The sequence below is a fragment of the Argiope bruennichi genome, chromosome X2 (assembly GCF_947563725.1).
Source record: "Argiope bruennichi chromosome X2, qqArgBrue1.1, whole genome shotgun sequence".
NCBI classification, from domain to species: Eukaryota; Metazoa; Arthropoda; class Arachnida; order Araneae; family Araneidae; genus Argiope; species Argiope bruennichi.
The window spans coordinates 33,817,808-33,841,848 of record NC_079163.1 but is presented as its reverse complement, the minus strand read 5'-3'; the positions used below and the strand labels follow the sequence as shown (position 1 = coordinate 33,841,848).

The window sequence follows — 24,041 nt, the reverse complement described above, 5'->3', positions numbered from 1 at the left end:
AGAATTTGATAATAATGATTTGTCCTATAAATATAAAGACTACTTTTATATGTATCTTTATAAGTATCATTACTTTAAAAATTAACTGTTTCATTTTAATCTCTGGGGATTTTATAGCCTTAAGAATTATTTAGAAGGCTCAATCGTCATTTCTTCTTTCCTTTAAAAACTTATTGACTGGCTTATAAAGTCATATTTAAACCATCTGATTGCAATGAAATTATTTCGTGTATGAAACCGTTCATGTTTCCGATTGAAACCTCCAGACAGGCGATTTCAGTTGATAAGGTCAGTCAATTCTCCCCACTCCGGAAACCAAATGTAAATTGTTTTATACTGGCGTATCTTGCGCAAGATTCAAAATTCAAACCACAAGCTATGCCACACATGGCCCAACTCGCCTCCACGAATCTTCAAAACACTCTTTTTTTTTTCTTCCTCTTGTTCATTTTACTTTTTTTTTTCTCTCGTTCCTCCCTCTCTTCCTCCTATCGTCAGTGTCGCTTCCTCTAGCCCGTTAGCGAGCAATCTTAAGGCGACGACCGAATTATGGTGAAAGAGAGTGCCATATGATACTCCTGCCACGCGACCACAGAAAACAGACGACGAATCTAAGGACTGTCTTCCCATTTTACCTTCAGCGCACTGTACTCGGCTTTATCCGATTTTGACGTATGTCTGATTTGTCGGCTCTTTTTTTCTTGAGCTTGCTGTGCTTGTTAAGCACGGTTTAAATGTGTTCGGGATTTTAAGTTTCATCAGACTAATAGATAACGGATGATTTCTGCGATAAATCTTTGTCAAGTCTAGTCTGATTCGTAAAGTATTATATTCTGCTGTACAATTTGGGGTTGTTTTCTAAGTTTGTTTTTGATTAGGAAATTATTATTTTGATAGGAAATATTTTAATGGAATTTAATCTTACTAGGTTGAAAATTAATACATGAGCCTTTTTTTTTTTTTTTCAAATTTAAAATTATGTCTAGAAATAAAACACTTGCAAAAAAAATCGCGTTATTTGAAGGAGACTTTAAATACTCTACAAAGAAATGTATTTTGATTTTTTTTTAATGTTACTGACTTTTGTGTATTATCGAATCATTGAAATTGAATGATAAATAAGCAAAGCTGTCATTTTTCATGATAGCTTTGGTTGGGGGTCGGGGGCTTGATTTCTACTGATTACTTTGATCAGTCTGTGGTTGTTTTCTAAGTTCGTAAATTTATGATCAAGACATAGTTGATATTTTAAAGGAATGTAATTTTATTAGGTTGAGAATTAATTCATGAACAGGGTTTTTTTTTTTTTTTTTCAAATTTCAAATTATGTCTAGAAATAAAACATACTGGGAAAAACTTTCGCATTATTTGAAGGAGAAAATACTCTACAAACAATGTATTTTGGTTTTTTTTTTTTAATGTTATTGATTTGTACGTATTTTCGAATCTAAAATAGAATGCCAAATAATCAAAAATACCATTTTTGGATTTAATCGATGTGTTAAAACCGTTTGATTTACTCGTAAAACTTGCCCTGTGTATAAAAAAGAAGTAATGCATAGAAGTATTGTCCGTTGCGGTTTTCGTAAAAAAACAAAAAAGTGTTCATGGAGTATTCCTCTTCCTATTAGCATCAACATTATGAATATTTTATTGCTTTTAAGAGACAAACCTATAAAACATTCTGTTTGAAGACATAAACAGAGTCGGATTAAGCCCCCTAGAGTCTCCCCCCCGGGTAATGTAAGTCATGGGAAGGGGTTTTTCACACAACCCAACTTCCAAAGCCAAGGGTTTCCTTTTTTTTTTTTAAAATTTGATGTCTACATAAGAATAAGTATCAAATTTTGACTGACTGAAATTGCAAAACAATAAGATTGTGAATCATTTTTAAGAAACTTGGCTTCAGTACATAGTGTAAAAAAATGCAAAATCATTTTTTTTAAATGCAAAACAATAAAAAAATTTCGACATGAATAAAATTTTAGTTAACTACAGGATCGGACATTATTTTTATATTAATGTACTATATATTTTTTATAATCTCAAAGCAGCGCAATATAAAATTTATGAAACATATTTAATTGGAAATGTGTTTAGAATAACACATTTCCAATTAAATATGGAAAATATATATATCGTTTAAATGTTCTAACATTTAAACGATACTTGCTTTTGATTTTAAAAAACTCGAATGTACGATCTTCATAAATTAAATAAATAAAAGTACAAAATAAAATTGCTCTAAAAATACCACAAAATATTTCGAAGCTTCGAGGGTCTCCAATGATGCGGGCCCCTAGGCAACTACCTACTTGCCTATTTAATAATCCGACTATTAATAATATTTATATCTGGATATTAATTTCTGCCCATTTGATAATGTAAATTGGCAGGGAAAGAGAATTTTTTTCACATGTCTGTTTCTAAACCAAGAAATTTTGAAATTATTTAATAAAACTTGACTGTTACCGAATACCATTTTTTGAACTGAAATAACGAAAAAAAAATATTTTATAAAGGATTAAAATAAAATTTATAACTTGTGGCAGTACCTCTTTGAATGGGTTCATAAACTTCCATGCCTTTCCAAGCTTAATTGTTCAGGTCTGTAGAGATGATAATCTTACAGCTTACAGCGAGATGTTATATCAATGGAAAAGGTGATGATTTCGTTCTGCAAGACAGCAACGCTTGACCACACAGAACTCGTATTATAGAGAATGGTTTACAATAATGAATTGTTTTTAGGGACTAATCAGCTATATCTGATTCTAAATTTATCCCAGTCTGTTATCAGACGATTTAGAAAGAAGTGTTGTTTTTATCATTTCTATTTCTCAGATTTCTGAGGTGCTTATAGCATTTTTCGAATGACATTGGTTCTCATTTTCTCCTTAACTCATAAATCAAATAGTTAATAACATCACAAGTTTCTGTAGAAGATGGTTTAGTTCTCGAAGTGATTATATTCCATACAGAAAATAGGCTCTCTAAAACATATACAATGAGTCAGTTTTGTACATGTGCTAAATTATAAAACAAAATAATTATCTAATGATTTGCTTTCATGTTTAATGTTGCTTTATCGACGTGTTGCATACTTGAATTAAGTTTGATAAATATTAACATATAATTTTTTCACTTTTTATTGTGGCTAAACTGTAAAAAATTGTCTTATCTTTTTTGTGTAAACAAAGCATTAAGAATTTCAGCAAGAAATCTCTATTCTAATCATTTATTGATTTTCGGACTGCATTTAATAATTGCATTTCTTTGGAGGTTGAAAGATTTGTTATTAAATAAGTAAAGACTTGACTACTTTCTCTTTTTATTTATTTATTTTGCTTTTTTAATAATCTTCACGTACATCATATTGTGAGTTCTAAAATATTTTGACATGCTTTTTTAAAAATTAATGGGAAATATAGCTCACTCTGTAGCATTTTTAACCTATACGTGACAAATACATTATTAGACATAAGGTAAAAATGTTGCATTTAACTTATCAGCTTAGATTCGTTGTGCATATTTGAGGCTAATAGTTATGCGACTTGTTCCATTGATAACAGCGGTTCTTTTCTACTGCATTTCAAACTTTTTATCTTCTGAATCTTGAAGCAGAAGTGCCTGTAGGAATCGGCAACTGTTACGCCAAAAAGTTTGTATCATGAATAGAGACCAAATGCTGTACAAATCTCATTTTTGCATTAGTTCGTGAACAACGTGCCTTTTGGGCCCTTTCCCCAGCGTTTCGAAGCCTGGAATTTTTATGACTGTTTTTTTGCACCAACGTACTACACCACGTCAACTGAAATCTAGCTAACGTTAGCGAAAATTCCTCTCAGCAGAGCAATCAGTTTTTTGGCACGCTTTTGAGACTACAGATGATGACATTGATAGGAGCTCTTAGAACAGATAAAAGAAAAACACCCAAGAGTTTAAAAAAAGAGAGCAAAAAAAAAAAATCAACTCTGTGCCTTTTGGCATAACGCCACCACAGTCAAACGAAACTGGATGTCACAAGTCTATCTTGCCACAACAGAAACGTAATAGGCACTTTACGGAAATGTTTCTTTTTTGCTCTTCAACGTTATATTATACTTATATACCCATTAAATAAAAAAAATTACCTAAAAGGTTAGAAATCAGCTTTTACAAACTCTATATAGTTAGATTTTTTTTTCTGTTATTACGGTCAAACGAGTTTGAAAGATAGGCAGTTGAGCAATCTACACTTGATTCAATGATTTTAGGAGTTTGTAGATAGAGTAAAAGGATGAAATGAGATAGCGTAAATTATTTTTTTTCCTATTTGAGTGATGGAAATACGTTATAGTTACTAACTGTTCCATATCTTTACAATTATTTTCCCCCTTTTCATGATATGCTTTATTTTAACTAAGATTAAACATTGTAATTTAGAATGTATTTGATATCGGAATTCTTTTTTATATTATAGATTGATTTTACTAGATAAAACAGTGATTTTCAAACTTTTGAGATGAAGAATGTCATTGGTAAAGGCTGTTGTAGATTTGTTTTTTAATAATTATTTTCAGAAAAGACTGTATCGCGCCTTTTTTATAACCATTCTATTAATCTTACCTTGTTTTATAACTGAATATTTGATTTTCAATCATTGATTTTTAAATTCTCATAATATGAATGTCTTCGTTACCGAACTTTGACTCGACGCTTCTTCAAAAGATTTTTTTGGAGAAATAAGAAATAAAAAGCTATAAATTTATGAAATTAATATCTTCAGAAACATTTTTTATTACATTTTTTTTTTCATAATTCTTATTGAGACATTTTGAAGAGTTTTAAAAACTGTACTATCACACTGAAACTGTGAAAGGTTTACTTTTATTACTTTTTTTCTGAGGAAACGATTCAAAATACAAACACACACGTGTAGTAAAAGGAAAAAATAAAATTCAGTCTCAAAATAACACAGGAACAGTTAATTCTTTTGTCAGGATTCGAATTCGTTAAACACTTCCATTTCATACATGTCACAAACGAATTTCTATTTCGAGCAAAACATTAACCCCTTGACCTACGGATTTTCCTTCCATTTAATGTTTGGACATTTTCTATTTTAGAGATGTGTTAGATTTTCTTTATTCTGGTCCAGGTAAGAAGTACGTGACTTACGATATTTTGTATATCTTTTTTTTTTTTTTTTTGTCGTCGTTGTTGTTGTTGTTATCACTCTAGTTGGAAAAAAAAGATATATTTAAATATTTTGCTTCAATTTATTTTCTTTCGAAATTAAATTAAAGTATTTTCTTTTAGTTCATTTCTTGCAGAAATTAATTTTTCCTTTCGAAAATATTATAAATGTCAAAAAATTCGAACACGAGATTTTGACGAATCTCTTGCACAATTTTGGGATTATGACTGTTTGTATATCCGTGAACACGGTAACTCAAAAGCGACTTGAGTTAGACTGATGACATTTAGTACATATTTATAAATTTCCATCGAATTTTGAACGAAATACATTCAATGGAAGCATATCTGACTTGCTGACCAAATATAACTTTAAAACGAAGAGGGCTGGATAAATAAAATTTGGTACACAAATTTAACATCCTAAGTGCAGATGCTGCTCGAATTTGAAGCCAAATCCGCCGAAGGGATGACTATCGATCAGTCTATATTTCCATCAGTATTTCAACAAATAACCTAAAAACACAAGGACTTAAATATGTGAAATTTGGTATATGTCATTAATATAGTATGGGATCTATTTGATATTATAGTATGAGATATAGTATGCTTAGTATGGGACTTTCTAACTACAACTGCAGCTTTGTGTCAATTTTTGGTTTCAATCAGTCGGAAAGAAACCATCCAAATCACATATTCGGTGATCTGATGCTTGTGTGTTAACCTCATTCCGGCGATTAATCGCCAAAGAAAGCACGCCAATAAGGTCTTTCGTAAATATTGTTCACCAGGAGCATGAAGTTAATAATACTAGAACATTTTGGAGAGATTATTGTTGTTGGTTAAATTAAAACACTGCTTTGGTAATTTTCATTTATCAGTAAGAAAAGAAAAGTAAACAAGAAAGAAATTGCAATAAACTCAATTATACCTTTTAAATAATTTTTCGTAAAAAAGGGAAGAAATTACAGTAATCTCTCGATTATTTACAGTTCTTTATCTCAAAATATTGTTACAAATTTTCAATAATAATTAAAACCAGCGGCAGTGGTCTCCCGAAACTTTCTCACATATCTGCAATAAAGTTCTTATCCCCCCCCCCCTCCTTCGCATAAAATTGGGGAATATCTTGAATGTCATTGTTGAACAATAATTACGACATATAGATCTATGGATTGGGTCTAGTATCTATTGAGAGAAACTGTATTTTGAAGCCATTTTTGCCGACCGATTAATAACAAAATTAGTCACATGAGGAATTCTAAATTCCATTGATTTAAATCATTGCGTTTGCATGCATGCGAAAGTGCAGCCTGACGGACGATCAACCGATTGCCAAATTTGGCGTTTTATAGCTTTTTGCGTTTTGAAGTTATCAGTTCACTTATATTAGAACAGCCAGGCAGGCAGATTTCCTGTGAATGGATTTAGTTAAAAATTTGATAACAGATCTACATATTTGGTCATAATCCTATATACCAAACTTCATCCATCTAGTTTAGAGTGTTTCTAAAGTAATCGTTGCTCACATATAGATAGAAAGACAGACTGATAGCCAAATCGAATGCCAATAATGGGTTTTTCGAACTTACGTCTGAAACGCAGAGATTTGTAAGTATTTAGAGTTTGAATTTTTTGACGATTATGAAACTTTCTCTATATTTCGTATACGAGAAAATAGAGAAGAGATGTTTTAAAACACACCTAAGAAAAAAAATTGGTCGATTTTTTTTTTTTTTTTTTTTTGTGTGTGTGTGTGTGTGTGTGTGTGTGTAAAAAGTAAGTCAACACACTTTTAAATCCAAAAATTTATTTTTTGTGAAGTTATAATTGCCTGAGTAAGCCTCTACTCTGAATAAAAAGTGTTTAAAAGCCTTTTTGTGTTGTCATGTGTCATTTTTCGTATTATCCGCTCCTCACAGTTCCGCCTCTAATCGGTAATATATTGAATATTAATTTTAAGAAATCTGCTAGATTGCTTTAAGGCTGCTGAATGATTTCTATCTACATTTACTATGGTTATCATATATACTTATTTTTGTATTTATCATTCTTTTATCTAAAAGATAAAATAGGGTCAATATACAACAAACTTCTTGCAACTTTATAACAGAAAAGATACTTTGTATCAGTTATCTGTTAATACATTTGAAATTTGTTTGGCGCATTCAAGAAATATTAAAATAAATCAAATTCGTATAAAGATTTTCTAAGTATTTCTTTGAACACCGTATTTTATATTAAAGCCTTAATCATATATATTCTTAGTTAATACCTTCTACTGAAAAAAATAGTTTGTCAATCAAAATCAATATGTTTCTGCTTATCCTTAATGATTCCAAAATTGATTAGAACTTAATTCCAGCACCTAAACCGACTCATTTTAAATTGTAATATGCATGAAATTTTTTGTTGTATTTTGATCAGCATATTAAATGATTTAAACAAAATATTAAAAATTGTATCATCTGAAAAATGTTCGCTCTTTTGATATCATCTATAGGAGGTATTATCTTTTTCTAACCTAAAATCAGATTTATTTTCTATTTTTGTAGTACACTAGTTTTAAAGATGCCCAACTTGGCATTAACAAAGTAATTTGGTGATTTCATTCTTAATATGATTTCAAATACTTTGTAGTTTATTCTTTAGTTAGATTAATTTCCGAATTTGAAGCTACTAGAGCGCATTTTTGTTATGGGCCTCAAAATTTTAAACCATGATCAGATGGCGAGAACGAGGTTTGAGGCACTTCCCTGTGCAACTTTTACAGAAAATAAACTAGAGAATGTTTGATTCTTGACAGATTTCATGAACAAAATCTTGTATGATCTTACTCCTCCAAAGCTCCTTACCTTCACTTATCCCTGCTTATTCCAGCCGGTATACTATATATGATTAGTAGACATATTTAAAATATATTAAATACGTTTAAAGACATAAAAATAAATTATTGAATCAAATTAGATTATTTAATATTTGAAATTTTTAATGATATTTTTTCTTCCCATGTATAAGCTCTTTAACTGTATCTTTTCTCATACAACTAAAAGTTATATTAATTCATATGGAATAAAGTCCATATATTTCATATCGCTTTCTACTTATTTAAGACATCATTTAATCAAACATATATACATTCGAATTAATAAAGTCGATTTATTTAACGTCACATCAGCATGACACACGAAACTGCTTGTTTTACTGTACATTGTCTTACTCTGCATTGTAACGTCTATTTTCATTCCTGCAAAATGCATGGACATTAAATATGAACGATGTCTTTAACGAGTACGAATTGTCTCTATTACATCTATTGTATTTTCCTTTTTACATGTTAGACATCATTAAAAATTTAAATGATTCTTAAAATTCAAAGAAACGTATTACTTTCTTTATACCTTTATATCTATTTAGAATTTTACATGAAAGTCTGAAGTATCAATTTGAATGTAATTTTTATAGTTGTTAGATTAATACGCACAAATTTGGTGTATCTTGGCATTGTGTATGTATTCTTGATAATTTCATCTTTAAAATTTTTAAAGTTTAAAAATATATATAACATTATCAATCTCCATTGCATTTTAAGTTTTATCTGAACACTGTTTTGTCACTGAAAAATATAAGCAGATAAAATGTTGTCTGTTAAATGAAACAAATTTCCAGCCCGGTCATATTTTGAAAGTTCTTATAGTAAAAATTCCATAGAAAGATTTTATAATTATTAAGTTTGTAATTTCCTGAAGAAGAATTTAAATTTTTTAATTCTTTATATTTGATACCCTCTTTGCTTATATTAAGTAAATTTTTCTAAATTATGCTTATATGATTTTTTTTAATTCAAAATTCTTCCTAGATTTTTTTTTAATTTTAAATAAGAAGATATTTCTAGACCAGGCAGGAATTTTGAAATACTTTCAAAAACACACTCAGAAGTTATGAATCGAAAAGAACATGTCTTAAAAAGATTTTATAATTATTAAGTTTGTAATTTCCTGAAGAAGAATTAAAAATTTTTATCATTAATATTTGATGCACTCTTTGCTTATATTAACTATTTTTTTCAAAATTATGCTTATATGAATTTTTTTTAAAATTATTTCTAGAATTTTTAAAATTTTAACTAAGAAGATTTTTCTAGACCAGGCCAAGAATTTTGAAACACTTTCAAAAACATACTCAGAAAGTATGATTAAAAAGTGCACGCCATAGAAATATTTTATAATTATTAAGTTTGTAATTTACTGAAGAAGAAATTCAATTTTAATCATTAATAATTGATGCACTCTTTGCATTAAACTAATAACTAATAAACTTAACTAATTTTTTTCTAAATTATATTTATATGAATTTTTTTTAAAAATTCAAAATTTTTTGTAGATTTTTCTATTTAAAATTTTAAATAGGAAAATATTTCTGGGTCAAGATAGGAATTTTGAAATACTTTGAAAAGTATACTAAGAAAATATAAATTGCAAAGAACATGTCTGACCATTGAACTCGGTACTGGATTATTATTGTTTGAGTCTTGCATTTTCCACCCATAAGTGATGCGACTGGACAGATGCTATATTGAGCTGCAGGGATGGTGAAAGCGGAAGTCGAGAGATGAGAAAATCCACATGGCTGGTCTGCTTACAAACCAGATGAAAGCCTTTCCGAAGGTTGCCACTAATCTCATTTCCTGGTTCTTATATAAACTTTTATAAAAGATTATGAAGTATTATACAGATTTTTTCAAATTTTCTGATTCAAGGAAAATAATATCTTTTTCAACAATCGAAAAATAAATTGTTTAGAGCAGAGAAAGGATTATATTCAAATAATATCTTCTTGGCTTACAAAACTTTTCACAATTTCAAGGTTGTTCTGATATTTTCAGGCAGACATTCACCTATTGGTTGCTTCAAGCTCAAAAGATTATGTTGGTTCTTAATCCTGTTGACCAACTTTCGGAACTTCGTGTCTAGTTGTGCAAAATAAACGATTAAACTTTTGAGGAACCAGTAGCACAGATATTATTTCTGGGAGAATGTCTGTTCTACGTCAGCACTTTCGAAAGTCTGAAATTCTTTCTGAATAGAAAATTAATGGAAAGTTTATCTAGTTCTTCTCAAAAGATATTCCATCACACTTTCAAAAACGGAATTTTTTAACTGTCTCGAAAAACAGTGCCTGATTGTGACTTCATTTCTGATTATCCTATTAGAGAGAATAGTTGGTATGGATTTTATCCAGAATTTGACTGGTCACTAAATTAATAGATATCAGTCAGTAAATGATGGGTGATACTAATTTGTGAATACCAAATAATTAGATCTTCAGATGTTTAACTGCAAAATTATTATTTTAATTCCTATACACAGGGTGATTTTCTTGCTCTAAATTAACAGATACGATTTTTTCTTTATCTATTTATGCCTTCTAATCAAATCTTAGATAGAGAAAAACGTTACACTATCAAAATTGTCAAAATTGCCACTAAAAGTTTTAAACGAACGTTGACATTTCGTGATATCTTTTAAAGAGACAAGAATGTTATGTATGAACTTATCTCGTTCAAATAATCTCGTTCTAAATTTATGGAAGCTGTCATCATTATATCATCGTGAAAGTTTGTAAATTTTAATAGAAAATTAACAACCGAAAGCTGTGCAAAATTGAGTTTTTTTAAGAACTTCTGAGGGTAGGCTCTTGAAACAGTGATTTCATGAATCTTTAATAATTTTTAACCTGAGTAGCATATATAGATAAAATAAGTCATTTATTTTGTTAAAAACGACAGTCGCGTTGACCAGTTAGTAAGATATCAGCTTTGGAACCAAAGAGTTTCAGATTCGAATTCCAATTACATCAAGGATTTTGCATGTAAATGGTCTTAATAGAACAAATATACTACCATTAGAATTGTAAATTTTGATAGGATATGTTAGCTTAGGTGCCGTCCTTGACATCTGGCAACAACTCAAAATTACGAGATCCTTCTCAAGATGGGTCTCGTGTTGTATCAAAACAAACTGCTTATACAGTTAAATTAAATTAAGGTAAGTAAAAGTTCGAGGAAAAAATGAAATTTTATTTACATTGAGTAACGTTACTATAAAGGTTCTTATGTAACGGTATTCTGTATGTGATTTTAATGCTCTATGACACAGAAATGATGATTATAAAAATGACTTATTTTGATTGAAAATAAAGAATAACCGTTTATTAATTATGTTTTCATAATTTCTACCTGAGAAATATGTTATTGCAATGAAGATGCTTGAATGTATAACGTACATTTTGATAGAACCCGGATAGTTGAAAAGAAAATAAAAAACAAAGAAACTTTGAGAAGATAAAGAATATCCAAAAGGATTATTCCATCGAACGATGCAGTTATAACTAAAGTAATATACTAGTGCTCTTCTTTACACAAATATGTCAACAAAAATTAGTTAAGGATTATTTAAAAAGTAAAGTTTCCATATGTAAATGGTTCTCCTTTGCATAACTTTCAATTTTCGTAATTTTAGCCCCTTACATATTTGTTTATAAGCTTGTAAATATATAATTCATGTCAGCTAAAATGCAAACATCGGTAAACATATGAACAAGAATGGACATAATGTTTTTTGAAATACTTTTTTAATTCTAAAAAAAAGTTAAGAATCAAGACTTGGAGATCGTAAACTGTACTAATTAATATTGTTACGAGCATGCTGCATTTAAAAGAAAAGTAAACTAAAGATTTTTGTATCATTTTTACGTTAACTATCTTTCTTTTCTAAGTAAAAAATGATTTGAAACTAATTTTTTGTTGCTTTAAGAAATCCAAAAAATGCCGCCTTTAAAGCAAGTTTAGGTGGATTTTTAAAATGAAGAAACCGCCATTTATGCATAACAAATGTTAACTTTTTTTAGTGTTGGTTTCCACTTTTTTAAATACTTTTTCCTTTCATTTCACGGTAACAGATTTTTAGATGATTTTAGTTAATTTTTCGCTTAATACATAACGCACGTGAAATGTCACTTAGGCCCTTTAAGACAACTCATCCCGCACATTTTCAGCTCCCATTTAATTGCTTAGCAACCCAGCTATCAAAAACAAGCTATTCATTCTGACTCAAGAGTTTATGAAGGAAAAAAAAAAAAAAAAAAGACGCCGCAGCACCTACGTGAACTCTTCCTTTGACACGCGCCCCAGGTGATTCAAAGAGGCCCAAGAGCAGGATGCAGAGCAGCTGGGATCTCTCTTCCATCTCCATCCTCCGAAGGTTAAAAAAGAGAGAAAATACCGACAGATTGAGGAAAAGAAGGGGGGAGGATTTGGGCTCGTGCCAAGTGCATGGAGATGCAACAGTGACTTGTGTAGCCGGCAGCTGCCAGAGGAAAAAAATTCCAACCTCCTATGAGAGGAGGATCTCTTGGGTAGAAAGTTTGAAGCAAATTGCAGATTCGCTTCTCTTTCAAAGCAGGGTTCTGGTTTCTGACTTATCAGTGCATTTACCTCTGCTAGTTCATAATGTATCACAGCAGGTTCAGTACTAGAGATATCTCAAATTCCCATTTTTACTCTTAGAGCTTTTAAGAGCAGATAAAGAGCAGTATCTTAAAACGAAATCAACGTCTTGGAACGGAATATATTGTTGAACTTAAACTCTGTTGTCAAACTTCTAATTCATTTAATTAAATCCTTCATAATTTATAATTTAAAATTAAATTTTATGCATGAAGGCATCCGTTATAGTATTCTTAAATGAATAATTTAATTGCAAAAGAATTGAACTAATCTATTTGTGCTTTCTGTTGGTAGTCGCGTGACTAAAAAGTTTCTAATCAGTTAACTTCTACGCTTCACTGCTAACTGTTAAAAAGTTTTATTATATATCGTTTGCATCGAAAAAAGAGTATTCCACAATAAATAAGTCAAATAATGAAAAGTTAAAAAAAACTATCTGTATTTAAGTATTTTAATCATTGAATGGTAGTCTCATGACTAAAATGTTATTCTTTTCTGTCCCGATTTTTTAAAGTATTCTTTTTAAAGAATTCATATTGATTACAAAATAATAATCCGATAAGTTTCATTTCAGCAGTACAATCGTCTTTGAATTTTTGTCTTTTTATCATGACAACAACAGTAATTGCGATCGCATGACAAAATTTCATTTTTTAAATAATATATTCATTCAGCCATAAAACATAAGCTACGGAATATTTCTCTCATAATAAATTAATATAAATTTGCAAGTCATTTTATACAGAACAAAAGAAAGACAATTTCTTAAACAATCGAGAAATTGATACTTAATGCTGAAAATAAATAGTAAACTTAAATTCCATTTTCTCTTCCTTAACATATGTAGAAAAGCATATTATTGAAATTTAAAATGATCTGCAATATGCATATAGCTTCAATATCTTGTTATTAAACATTAAATATTTCTATGTAGATTTGTCAGTGGCTTGTAGCATTCTGCATTACTCAATAGTTTTATTATTTTTGGTAATATGTAAAATAAAGTAACACAGAGACCAACTTAAATTGGTTCTGAATTTATTTTTTCTTTACAGGAATATTTTACCAACAAGAGAAACTTAATAATGCTTAAACCTAAATATTTTCTACAATAATATTTAACTAAATGATATGCTTTTCAAAGAGTATAAATAAAATCCAAATTTATTAAAAAGTTAATTTTTTTTAAAAAAATTACTCTATTTTAAATTAAAATTTTACTCCGTGAGAAATATTTTGATAGCACTCAGTTTGTCAGAAAAAATATATTGTTATTAAATTATATTAATGTTATTAATTAAATTATTGTTATTATTGTTATTTATTAAATTAAATTATTGTTATTATTGTTATTTATTAAATTAAATTATTGTTATTATTGTTATTTATTAAATTAAATTATTGTTATTATTGTTATTTATTAAATTAAATTATTGTTATTATTGTTATTTATTAAATTAAATTATTGTTATTATTGTTATTTATTAAATTAAATTATTGTTATTAATTATTAAATTATTGTTATTATATTGTTATTAAATTTTCTATGTTGCACAACTTCCCCAAAACACAAGGAATATGTTAAGAAATATTGAGAAGAATCAAATGATTGAAAAATTGAAGTCTCTATTGCAATGTAAATTTCATGAATGGTTATAAAAAACAGATAAAATAGATATCAATGAATAAAAATATAAAATATAAGATAATTAAAAAAATAATAAATATAAAATAATTGCAAAATTAAATCTTGACTATTTCTGTTCCCATTACTTACTTCAAAAATACTATTTAGCATAGAATTAAATAATTATAACAATAATTTGCATAAATCAGCTCATATAAGAATAGGAAATTTCATCCATATGCCCAAATTTCAAATTAATTTCTAGATGACAACACATCTGTGAAAACAATATTTTATCTAATTTAATATATTGATTAATAATCACGAAGTTAAATATTAAGCTGAGAATGAAATAATTATAACAAAAATTCGCATTAATCAGCTAATATAATAATAGGAAATTTCGCCCATTTGTCCCAGTTTCAAATTAATTTCTAGATGACAACACATCTGTGAAATTAATTTTTATCTAATTTAATATATTGATTAAAAATCTTGAAATTAATTAAATATTTTGTTGATTTCCGGAACTAAGAATGAAAAAAAAAAAATTAAAACATGAGGAAAGGAGTAATAAATCAATTACAGCATTTTACACGTTTCTAATAGGTAAAATGCGAAGTTAAACAAAAGTGTTTCCGAAAGTCAATATTTATATTTAATGATTAGATTTACCATTATTCTAGTTTTATTCGTTCAGATTACTCATCGAAACAGCACTGATATATCACTTTATATAAAGGACCAATTATTTTTAATGAATACAGTTTCTAAGACGTATATATGTTATTGTACTTATGGGGGTATCTTTACGCAAGCTGAAATTTTATCCTATAACATAATGGTTTCTAAGAACTGAATGTTTAATGATTTTCATAAGAAGCGACCTCTTTGTTATAATGAACCATTTTCCAGATTGGGAAACACGTTTGTTGGAGACCTGATTGCATCAAATTGCCTGTTGCAGAAATATCGTTCGTAATTGTTTGACAAACGTTCTCCTGTTTTTACAGTGTAGAAGTTTGGATCTTGAGGTGTTTATTTTTGATATGGTTCAAATGGTGAGGTCTGTCCAAAAATCATCCCTCATGTAGCTTCAAAAAGAGACAGTAATCTAAGTAAATTAAATTGTTTTTCATGGATTAAATCAGATATTTCAAATGAAAGTTTAGCACTTGAAACTGAATTTAGGAAATTGGTAATTGTCTCAAGGAGATATCATAAGTATTTTCTATTATTTACTTACTGTATAAAACGATTAGTATTTATTCTTTAAATCATAAGTCGTTAGAAAGCTTACGTTATTGGTGTAATATAAAATCACGGCTTAATTTGAGCCTAATTATACACATTATCGCGTTTATGATTCGAATTTATCCAAAATACTGATAGCCCAGTTTTAAATTACCACAATCAGTTGACATCCCCTTCATCTGGTCACGGATAAAAAGTTAGAGGTCCTTTGCAAAGTATCCCTCTTGATGCTTAAAAAATGAGACATTAATATTATTTAATTAAACCAGAAAATATTGCATAAGAAAAGTTTCAAAACTTTTTTTTTATTTTAAAAATGTACTACCTCTCATAATATAATTTTTAGTTAAATTTTTTAAAGATATTTTATTAAAAAATAAGAAAGTATTGTATCAACTTGATGTTTTTCAATGAGGTAACAGATAGCGTTTAACAAGCCCAATTCAAACTAGAGCAAACGGAACTCTGTGGAAGTAATACTTCCTTGACGTAATAAGGAACAAAAATAGACCGGAAATATCTGGACAGCATTGGAGAGTGATCGGAGGAGACTGTTTCTTTATCACTTATTATGACACTTTGTATATACACATATCTAAAAGTGAGAAAAATTTCGTTTAAACGAATTTTCAGAGAATATCATATTTGAACTGTTTTTTGTGCACCTTTTTTGCTCACTAAAATGTATAAAATTACATATTGCGCGTACAATTTTTTTAAAAAATCATATGATGAGTCTACAATAATTAGCTTTTGCTATTAAATGTACTGAAATGATTACTTAACTTTTTATAATGTCAAATTGAAATTTAAAAGTAATATAAGGCTTGGTTTGGAATGCTTTTGCGTATTTATTCAGAATGCATTGCACAAAATATTTTATAATGATATATAAAATATCTTGAATGTGAATTTTTGAATTTTTGTTCATATATCATAAATAATATGCAAGAATGAAATTGAAGTAATATATTACCTTTCATACTTTTACGAACTGAAAGTTAATTCGGAATTGCTACACTATTTTGAACTTCGCTTTTAAATTAACATAAAAATTTAATTCCCAGTATGCAAATTATAAACCGATATTTAAAAAAATCGATTTTATTAATAGGGAAAATAATTAGTCAAAAATATCAAAGAAAAAATCAAGATTAATGAAGATAAAAAAATCAAGTCTGTTACTAAATTCAATTTAAAATTGGCCGATATTTTGCTCTCTTTGCACACTGCAAAAATAAAAATGGTACTACAATAAATATATTTAGTTTCAATTTTAGAAAATAATCTGAACACTAAAATATTTATCTGAATAAAAGTGATGTTTTAATACTTTTATACTGCCTTAGTGAAAATGATTCCATTGCAGTTATAATTGCTTTAAATTAAAAATAAAAAAATTATTTACAGTCCGACAAATTTGCTCGTTTTCAACTAAAACTAGGGGATTCTACATGCTACAGTTTTAAATCATTATTCAAAGAGAGAGTTTCATTATCAACGAATCTGCAGTAAAAAGATTGAGACCATATCTTGATAGAACCGTATTTTACTTTGAAGGAATTGCTCAACCTGTGATCTAACAAAAGATTTAGCAAAACATCATCCCGAAGTATTCAATAAATCTACATGTCTGAGTGTTCAGACATTACTATGAGTTTTTTAAATATTTCTCGACAACGCCAGATCAAATATTTACCGCAAGTTTTCTTTAGCTTATAAAGCTTTAGAACTCCATTTCTCACGTGAAAATGTTATGTCGTTTCCGAAACTATATTTTCATGATTTTAATCCGCCTTTGAATATCTGCATATTTCAGAAGCTCTAACATAGAATTGTTAAAAATCACTGTTGCTGTTTCTTTGTCTCATTGTTTAAATTTTCTTTATCAAATACAGATTCCAGTTATTAACTTAGTTATTGACTATAAATTTAAACAACGCCTTCGGCGATCCCCAGTGAAACGATCCATCGCTATCCGTGAGTGTTTACATTAATTCATCATCTGCGCTTGGTGGAAACAGTACAAGTTTGATGACACGCATATTAATTTGGATTTTTGAATTTCATGGATTCGAATTTTCTAGTTTCATCTTTTCATTCACTTTTTGTTTTAGCACCATTTCCTAACCGAGGAGAAGTCGTTTTCGTGAAAGTAACTTATATCTTCTTTTAACACTGAATGATTAAAATGTTATTATTTATATAAAAAGATGCAGGGGAAACAGTTTAATTTATCTGATTCATAATCAGTAGAGAAACCTGTGTTATATACATATTTAATAAACAAATTTCAAAAGCTTGAAATAATATAAACTTTCTTTACCTGTCCATCTTTTTATTCAGAATTCCCAGACGTTTATCTGAAAAGGATAATATCTATAGACATAGTATCTATTTCTCAGCGAATCATATGTCACAAAGCGAGAAATGGGACTTATAGAAAATTTATTACATCAAAGCCTTTAAATTTTTTCTATACTAGTATTCAAAAAAGTTTTTAAAATTAATTTATAACGACAAACCTTTTTTTATATTAATAAACATAACTTTTTAGTACTATTTTATTCCTATAGATAAAAATTGGTATTATCTTCCCACCAATCTTAGAGTGTGGCGCAGCAGTTTGATGCCGGAATTGATTCCCGGCAAAAATTTATTAAATGTTGTTGTGAGTTTGTAATTTCTAAATCCGTTCATGAGGAAAACAGGCTGAGGAACAAATAAACGAAGCAAAAGGCTATTTTTGTTTTGTTTAGGAAATCCAAAAGATGTTTCAATTAAACTGACTAACATGTATTTTCGATTAATTTCTACTCACTTCTGAGGTGTCACACGAGGAAAATCGCGAGAAACTGATAAGACTCTGAAAAATTTATGGAAATGGGTATAATGTAAAGTAGATCAACGATCTACAAAAAGCTACTAGAATTTATTGAGCACTTAGTTAGCACTTGCTTAAGGGTTACTTTTGACAATAAAAGAAACTTCGAGTAATCATATAACACCAGAAGTTCCGAAAGACGCCGTTGATCTTGAGGTGTGAAAGAAATTTAATTTTTATTAGGCTTAATCTGCTTCCAGAAGTTAACCGGTAAGAGTCGTAAGTTTTTCTCTTCTCTTTTCAGTCGTTCAGCGAATCAAATTCAATTTTTTTTAATTGGGTTGTATGCGATATTTACAAAGATATCCTGTTTAATTGCATTAAGGCTAAGTAATTTTTTTGCAGTTATTATTTAACAAAAAGAATATTTCATTCTGTATGATCAGGATACACAACTAATGAGCATTGTGCTATTGATTTCTTTTAATTCATCTAGGCAATTTAGCGCACAAACATTTATTGTTAAAAGAATCATGCTTAAAGCTATAGTGTATATGTTAATATTAATATGATTAATCGATTATTATTAATAATTACTGATCAATCGTATTGACTGTAACATATACTACCATATCAGAGTATAGGAGCTTTGCTTATACAATTCCAAAAAGAGCTAACTAAACAAATTAATATGTTCTTCAGAAGCTAAATTGAGGATTTTCAAACTGCTTTCTAATCTCAAGTTTTGAAATAAATTTTATTTGAACATCCCATAATTTTATTAAAAAAATTCGACCTTCATATTCCTTGACAATTTAATGTGCTTTTTCTGATAAGGAATATGAATTCTTTTTATTCCATTCTTTCTAACAGTCGAAGGTTTTATTTTTCTAAGTGATTACTTTTTTAAAAAAACCCCACGAATCTACGGAGAGAAAGGATGTGATAGTAGGAAATTAAACATATAACAGCTGCATTGATCAAAATAATAATAATAAGTTAGGAAGTAAAATAGAATCCCACAACAGCAATGATGGCTTTCAGAATGGTTTTGTTTAAATCACTTTCTTTCGAAAAAGTAGAGCATAAAATATTTGAAATTCTGTATTTTATTCATAGCAAAGTTTATCGAAGATATTTTGGACTCTAAATTATTTTCAGGTAATCAAGATTAGTTTGTGAAAATAATCATATCTCCATTCCTTCCCCAGATTACTTTTTAGATACACGATAAAGTGAATGATTTTTTTAATTATTAATTTCATTCTTTTAAAAAAAGTTATTTCTGATACCTGATTACTTTTCATAAAAAAAGAAAAAGAAAGAGAATTCTTCTTTCTGAAAGCTTGAAAATTCTTTCTTGAAACATTTCTTTTTGATTAATCAAAATGAGAATTTCGAGCGAGTATTCAAACGAAATAAGCGTGAATAAGAAGTACATTTTTAGAAATATTTTTTTTCTTCTTGTTGAGGAGTAAATATTGCAGCAATGCTGCTACTTAGTATATTTGTTGTTTTCACTAGTTTCAAGCAATTTTCTGTAGTTAATTTTAATTAATATCTCACTTTTTCTAATAAAATTTCCAATCAATAAAAATAAAAAAAAATGAGAAAAAGTAGGGGGAAAAAAAAGGTAGGATTTCCAAAAGCTCCTCTATTTCCAATCACTTTCTCCAATTCCGATCCTTTCTGGTTACTTGTTGCTTGCCATTCATTTGTCATCCTTTTGACGTTGGTTTTCTCCCAATTTTTTAAAAGAATTTTCTGCCTTTTTTCCTCCTCTCTAAAGAATAAAGTTTGATAAATCATTTTGTCATCTTTTCTCATGGAAACAAGGTCTGCCACTCACATTCTACGCGCGCGTGGTTCGGATTTCTTTATTTTGCTTTATACTGAAGTTTCCGTAGGCATTTTGTGGTGAAAAGAAAAATCCATCTTTAGATATATGCCATTCTTGTGGGACTATAAAAATAATTGTTGTGACTATTCTAAAATCTAAAAGTGTGAATAGTGTTTTGCTTCAGCGATAAGAAAGATTTATATTTTTATTTTAGGTTCATTTAATGATTTTTCAATTTTTCCAAAATTTTTTTTTGTTTGATTATTATATAATGTTGAAATGAATTCTTTATATATGTTTAGTAGTTTTTTCAAGCCACCGTTAGAACTATAATAATTTATTTTGCATTGTGATGTAAAAAGAAATTATATAATTAAATAAGAAAAGATTTCATTTGAACTTATCGAGTTATTAAATAAGTTTTCACAAAAATGTAAGGTTTTGAACAATCTTTTGTGAGTTAGACACTTTCATCCTCTTATCAGCTACCTTTATGTATTGTCAGTGTGTCTTATAAATCTCGTGTGAATTATAAATTATTTCAAATTCAAAAAAGTGTTAAATGATTTAAAACAGCTGAAATGTTTAAAAGTAAACCTTCAAAATGTTGCCATTCTATGAAATCAAAAGATTGTTATTTTTATCTTTTCTTGGTAAAAATATTATAGAATTAAAATATTTATTTTTATTTATTTTTAAATAAGCTTTATAAGTAGTATTTAATGAAGCATTTATGTAGTTTAAACAAATCAAAGAAATTTTCCCTAAGTAATATCAATATTTGTATTTTTAAGTAATATTGCTGTAACTTAATTGCTCTCAGTTCTTAATTGTTTTGATATTGTTTCTGCAGTACTATTAATTTTTGCTCATTTATCTGTTAGTTTCTTGTGACACATTTTTTTCGAATTAACGCGCAACTAAAACTTATTTGATTTTGAACAGAATATATGTTTTCGTTTATTCACCATGAACTTGTATTAATTAATGGCATCGAAATTTATCTTTTGAATGCCATCAAAGGTGCCCTTAATTATATACTTATTTTTTATTGATGTGTTATTATAATAATAAAAAACAGTTCAAGCTCTTGTGTTATTTCACTTGCAGCCAATGAGAAAAGGGCAAGTTTTCTTAAATATCATTACAAATGTTTGAACAAGAATTTTAAATCTATGATGTTACGAACTATACGAATTATTTCCTAAGCGAAGGACATTTTTATGTATTAAACAATCTTCCATTGCTCCTTATTTTAGGTACACTTGTTGGAAAATATTTTAATTAACTTGACTTGAAAATCACCTAAGTTTACAGATTATTACTGATTGGTTTGAATATTCACATTTTCATATTTTTAATAATTATCTTAATGCGAGTTCTTAATAATAATCTCATTTTATTAAAGGTATTTTTATAAAATATATTTATTTTATTAAAAGCTGAAATGAAATCGTTAAGTTATTACATAAAATTGAAGGAGAGAGATTTCAGGTTTTTATTGACTTTAAAATAATCCATAGATCTTTTCCACACTTTATTTCTTAATAATCTTGCGTAAAATAAATAAATAAAAAAAATGTTTTGTTGTTTAAAAAACTGTGTCATAAATTTCTTTAAAATTAAATAACTTAGCTGAAAAAAATCCAAATTTTTAACATTTTTCTGTTACAGACTAGATCCTGTATGAAACGTTTAAAATGTTGTACCGATTTTTGCATAATGTTTGAATGATATTTGATTGTTAAATTTAATACTCAAAGCATACGTCATATTTCAAGGAATGCGAGATTGTGAACGTTTTAGAAAATAATAAAATAAAGAGAGACAAAATTATTGTTTTGTATTAAACTGTATAATTTTATGGTCAGTCATAAATTTTGCTTTCGATCTGTAATCAAAATATCAAGTCACTGATATACTAGAGTTTGTATTGTTGCAATGATTGCAGTTTGATATTGTTGCAATACAAATTTATGATCTTCGCAATTGGTTTTTTTAGGCTCCTCGCTGTTTTTTAGGCTTCTACCATAATATGTGTTTCCATCGCAGTTTATTAAAACTTGCTTAAAATGACTTCTTAGCTCTAGAATTTGGAACCAAAGTTAATAGAATATATTGCATCTGTATAAAGAAAATTGTTGCAGAATTTAAAATTTAAAATTTATTTACTGTTTTTATCATCGATGTAACTGAACTAACGAAAAACATACATCAGAAAAGCCAATTAATCTAAAATTAATACAACTCTCCAATCTTTTTTTTATTATTTATTTATTTTCATCTTGCAATAAACAGATAATAATATGATCGTTATGCTTATTTTGCGCAATTCTATTCAATTTGTAGGCATGAAAATATTAAAACATCCTTAATTATTTGTCTTTAAAATGTTATAAAAATATAGATTTAGTTATAAATCATTTCTTTATAAGAAGAGTTCTAAAATTACAATGTTAAAAAACTTTCGCAAGTTTCCATACATTTGGAACCCGATATATTTTTCAATGTTCACAGATATCCATGTTTCGAAATGTACTGAAATTCGGTAATTTAATAATTTATTTTATTTGTCCTCCTACTATATCGGTTCCCTTGATATTTTTGTATAGTGAAAGTAAAACATTTCTATGAATTTTGTTGGTAAAACATTAATGTATATTTTGTTTGTTTTATTTACCGCGAATACCATCCAACGGAACTTTGTCAGGATCTATTGTCATCAATCTTCTTTCTTGTTATGGGCATGTGTGGGTCGCATCATTCCTTTTGACCAAATCCTAACAAGAAGAAACTGGATTTCAATGTGAAACACGATGCTAAAGGAGAAAAAGTAATAACATAAAAAAAGGCAGATAGAAAGCAACCAAATAATGCCATCTGCCCTACCCCCGTGTGGCCGAATTGAATGCAGGACATTTTAGATGTCTTGGCAGGGTTTCTCTCCTGGAGAGCAAAACCTCCCCTCCTCGAATACAAAAAAAAAAAAAAAAAAAAAAACATTTTTCCCTCGTCAACACATCGCAGCTGCCCGATTGCACAGCAGAAATCATGGCGGACAAACACACTGCTATTTTCTCCTCCCACGCACATTCGAAGATTTGAGACAGGTACGGAATAGGCCATAGTTTTAGCGAAAATAAAGTACGATATTGTCTGGGTCTCTTATGTTGTGACGAAGTTCATGAGCACATTTTTTGGCACGTGTGCCGTTTTCTGGGTTGTTCTGAAATACTTTGCCAGCATTTCAAAATGCATTTCTGTCAATGGCAAGTGAATTCGGGACATTGTTTATATTTCTCAAGTGGCCATCTGATTTCTTCGTTGTGTTATTCATAACAAAATGGGATTTTAACTTTTAAAATTTTAGTCCTTATACTAAAGCTACTGAAAATATTATAAAGGGGAAGAAATAAATTAGTTAAAATTGCATAAAATGAAAACATCAACTACTAATATATTTTGTAATAAATTGAATGCTTTAGCTCGAAGATATTGATCCAAAATTACATAAATATTATTAATTAAAATATTAAAATAATTCTAAAGAATTTTTCAAACTTTTTACTATCACTTTTTTTTTTTTTTTTTTACCTTTCTTAAAATGAAATATTTTTTGCTACCAAATAATTTTAAATTGATTTTTTCAATCTAATTTTAAAAATTTTATCTACAAATAACACACACAAAAAAAATTATGTTCCATACATATGAAAATTTAAATTATTTATTTGACATCAATCATTGAAACGCGATTTTCGTTGAGAAAGAAAGTATTTTACGAATTATTTAGAAAGCAAATTTTATTATT

At 28.2% G+C, this 24,041-nt stretch overlaps 1 protein-coding gene and 1 long non-coding RNA gene across 2 annotated transcripts in view; one reads left to right on the top strand and one right to left on the bottom strand.

The window, feature by feature from the left end:
- Positions 1-12,430, bottom strand: part of LOC129959977 (uncharacterized) — a 90,675-nt gene extending 78,245 nt beyond the window's left edge. The window contains exon 1 of the long non-coding RNA XR_008783494.1: positions 12,342-12,430. This is a non-coding gene — a long non-coding RNA (uncharacterized LOC129959977). The remainder of the gene's footprint in view (positions 1-12,341) is intronic.
- LOC129959976 (myocyte-specific enhancer factor 2-like) overlaps positions 1-24,041 on the top strand; it is a 348,098-nt gene that overhangs the window by 174,564 nt on the left and 149,493 nt on the right. The gene's annotated exons all lie outside the window — the stretch shown is intronic.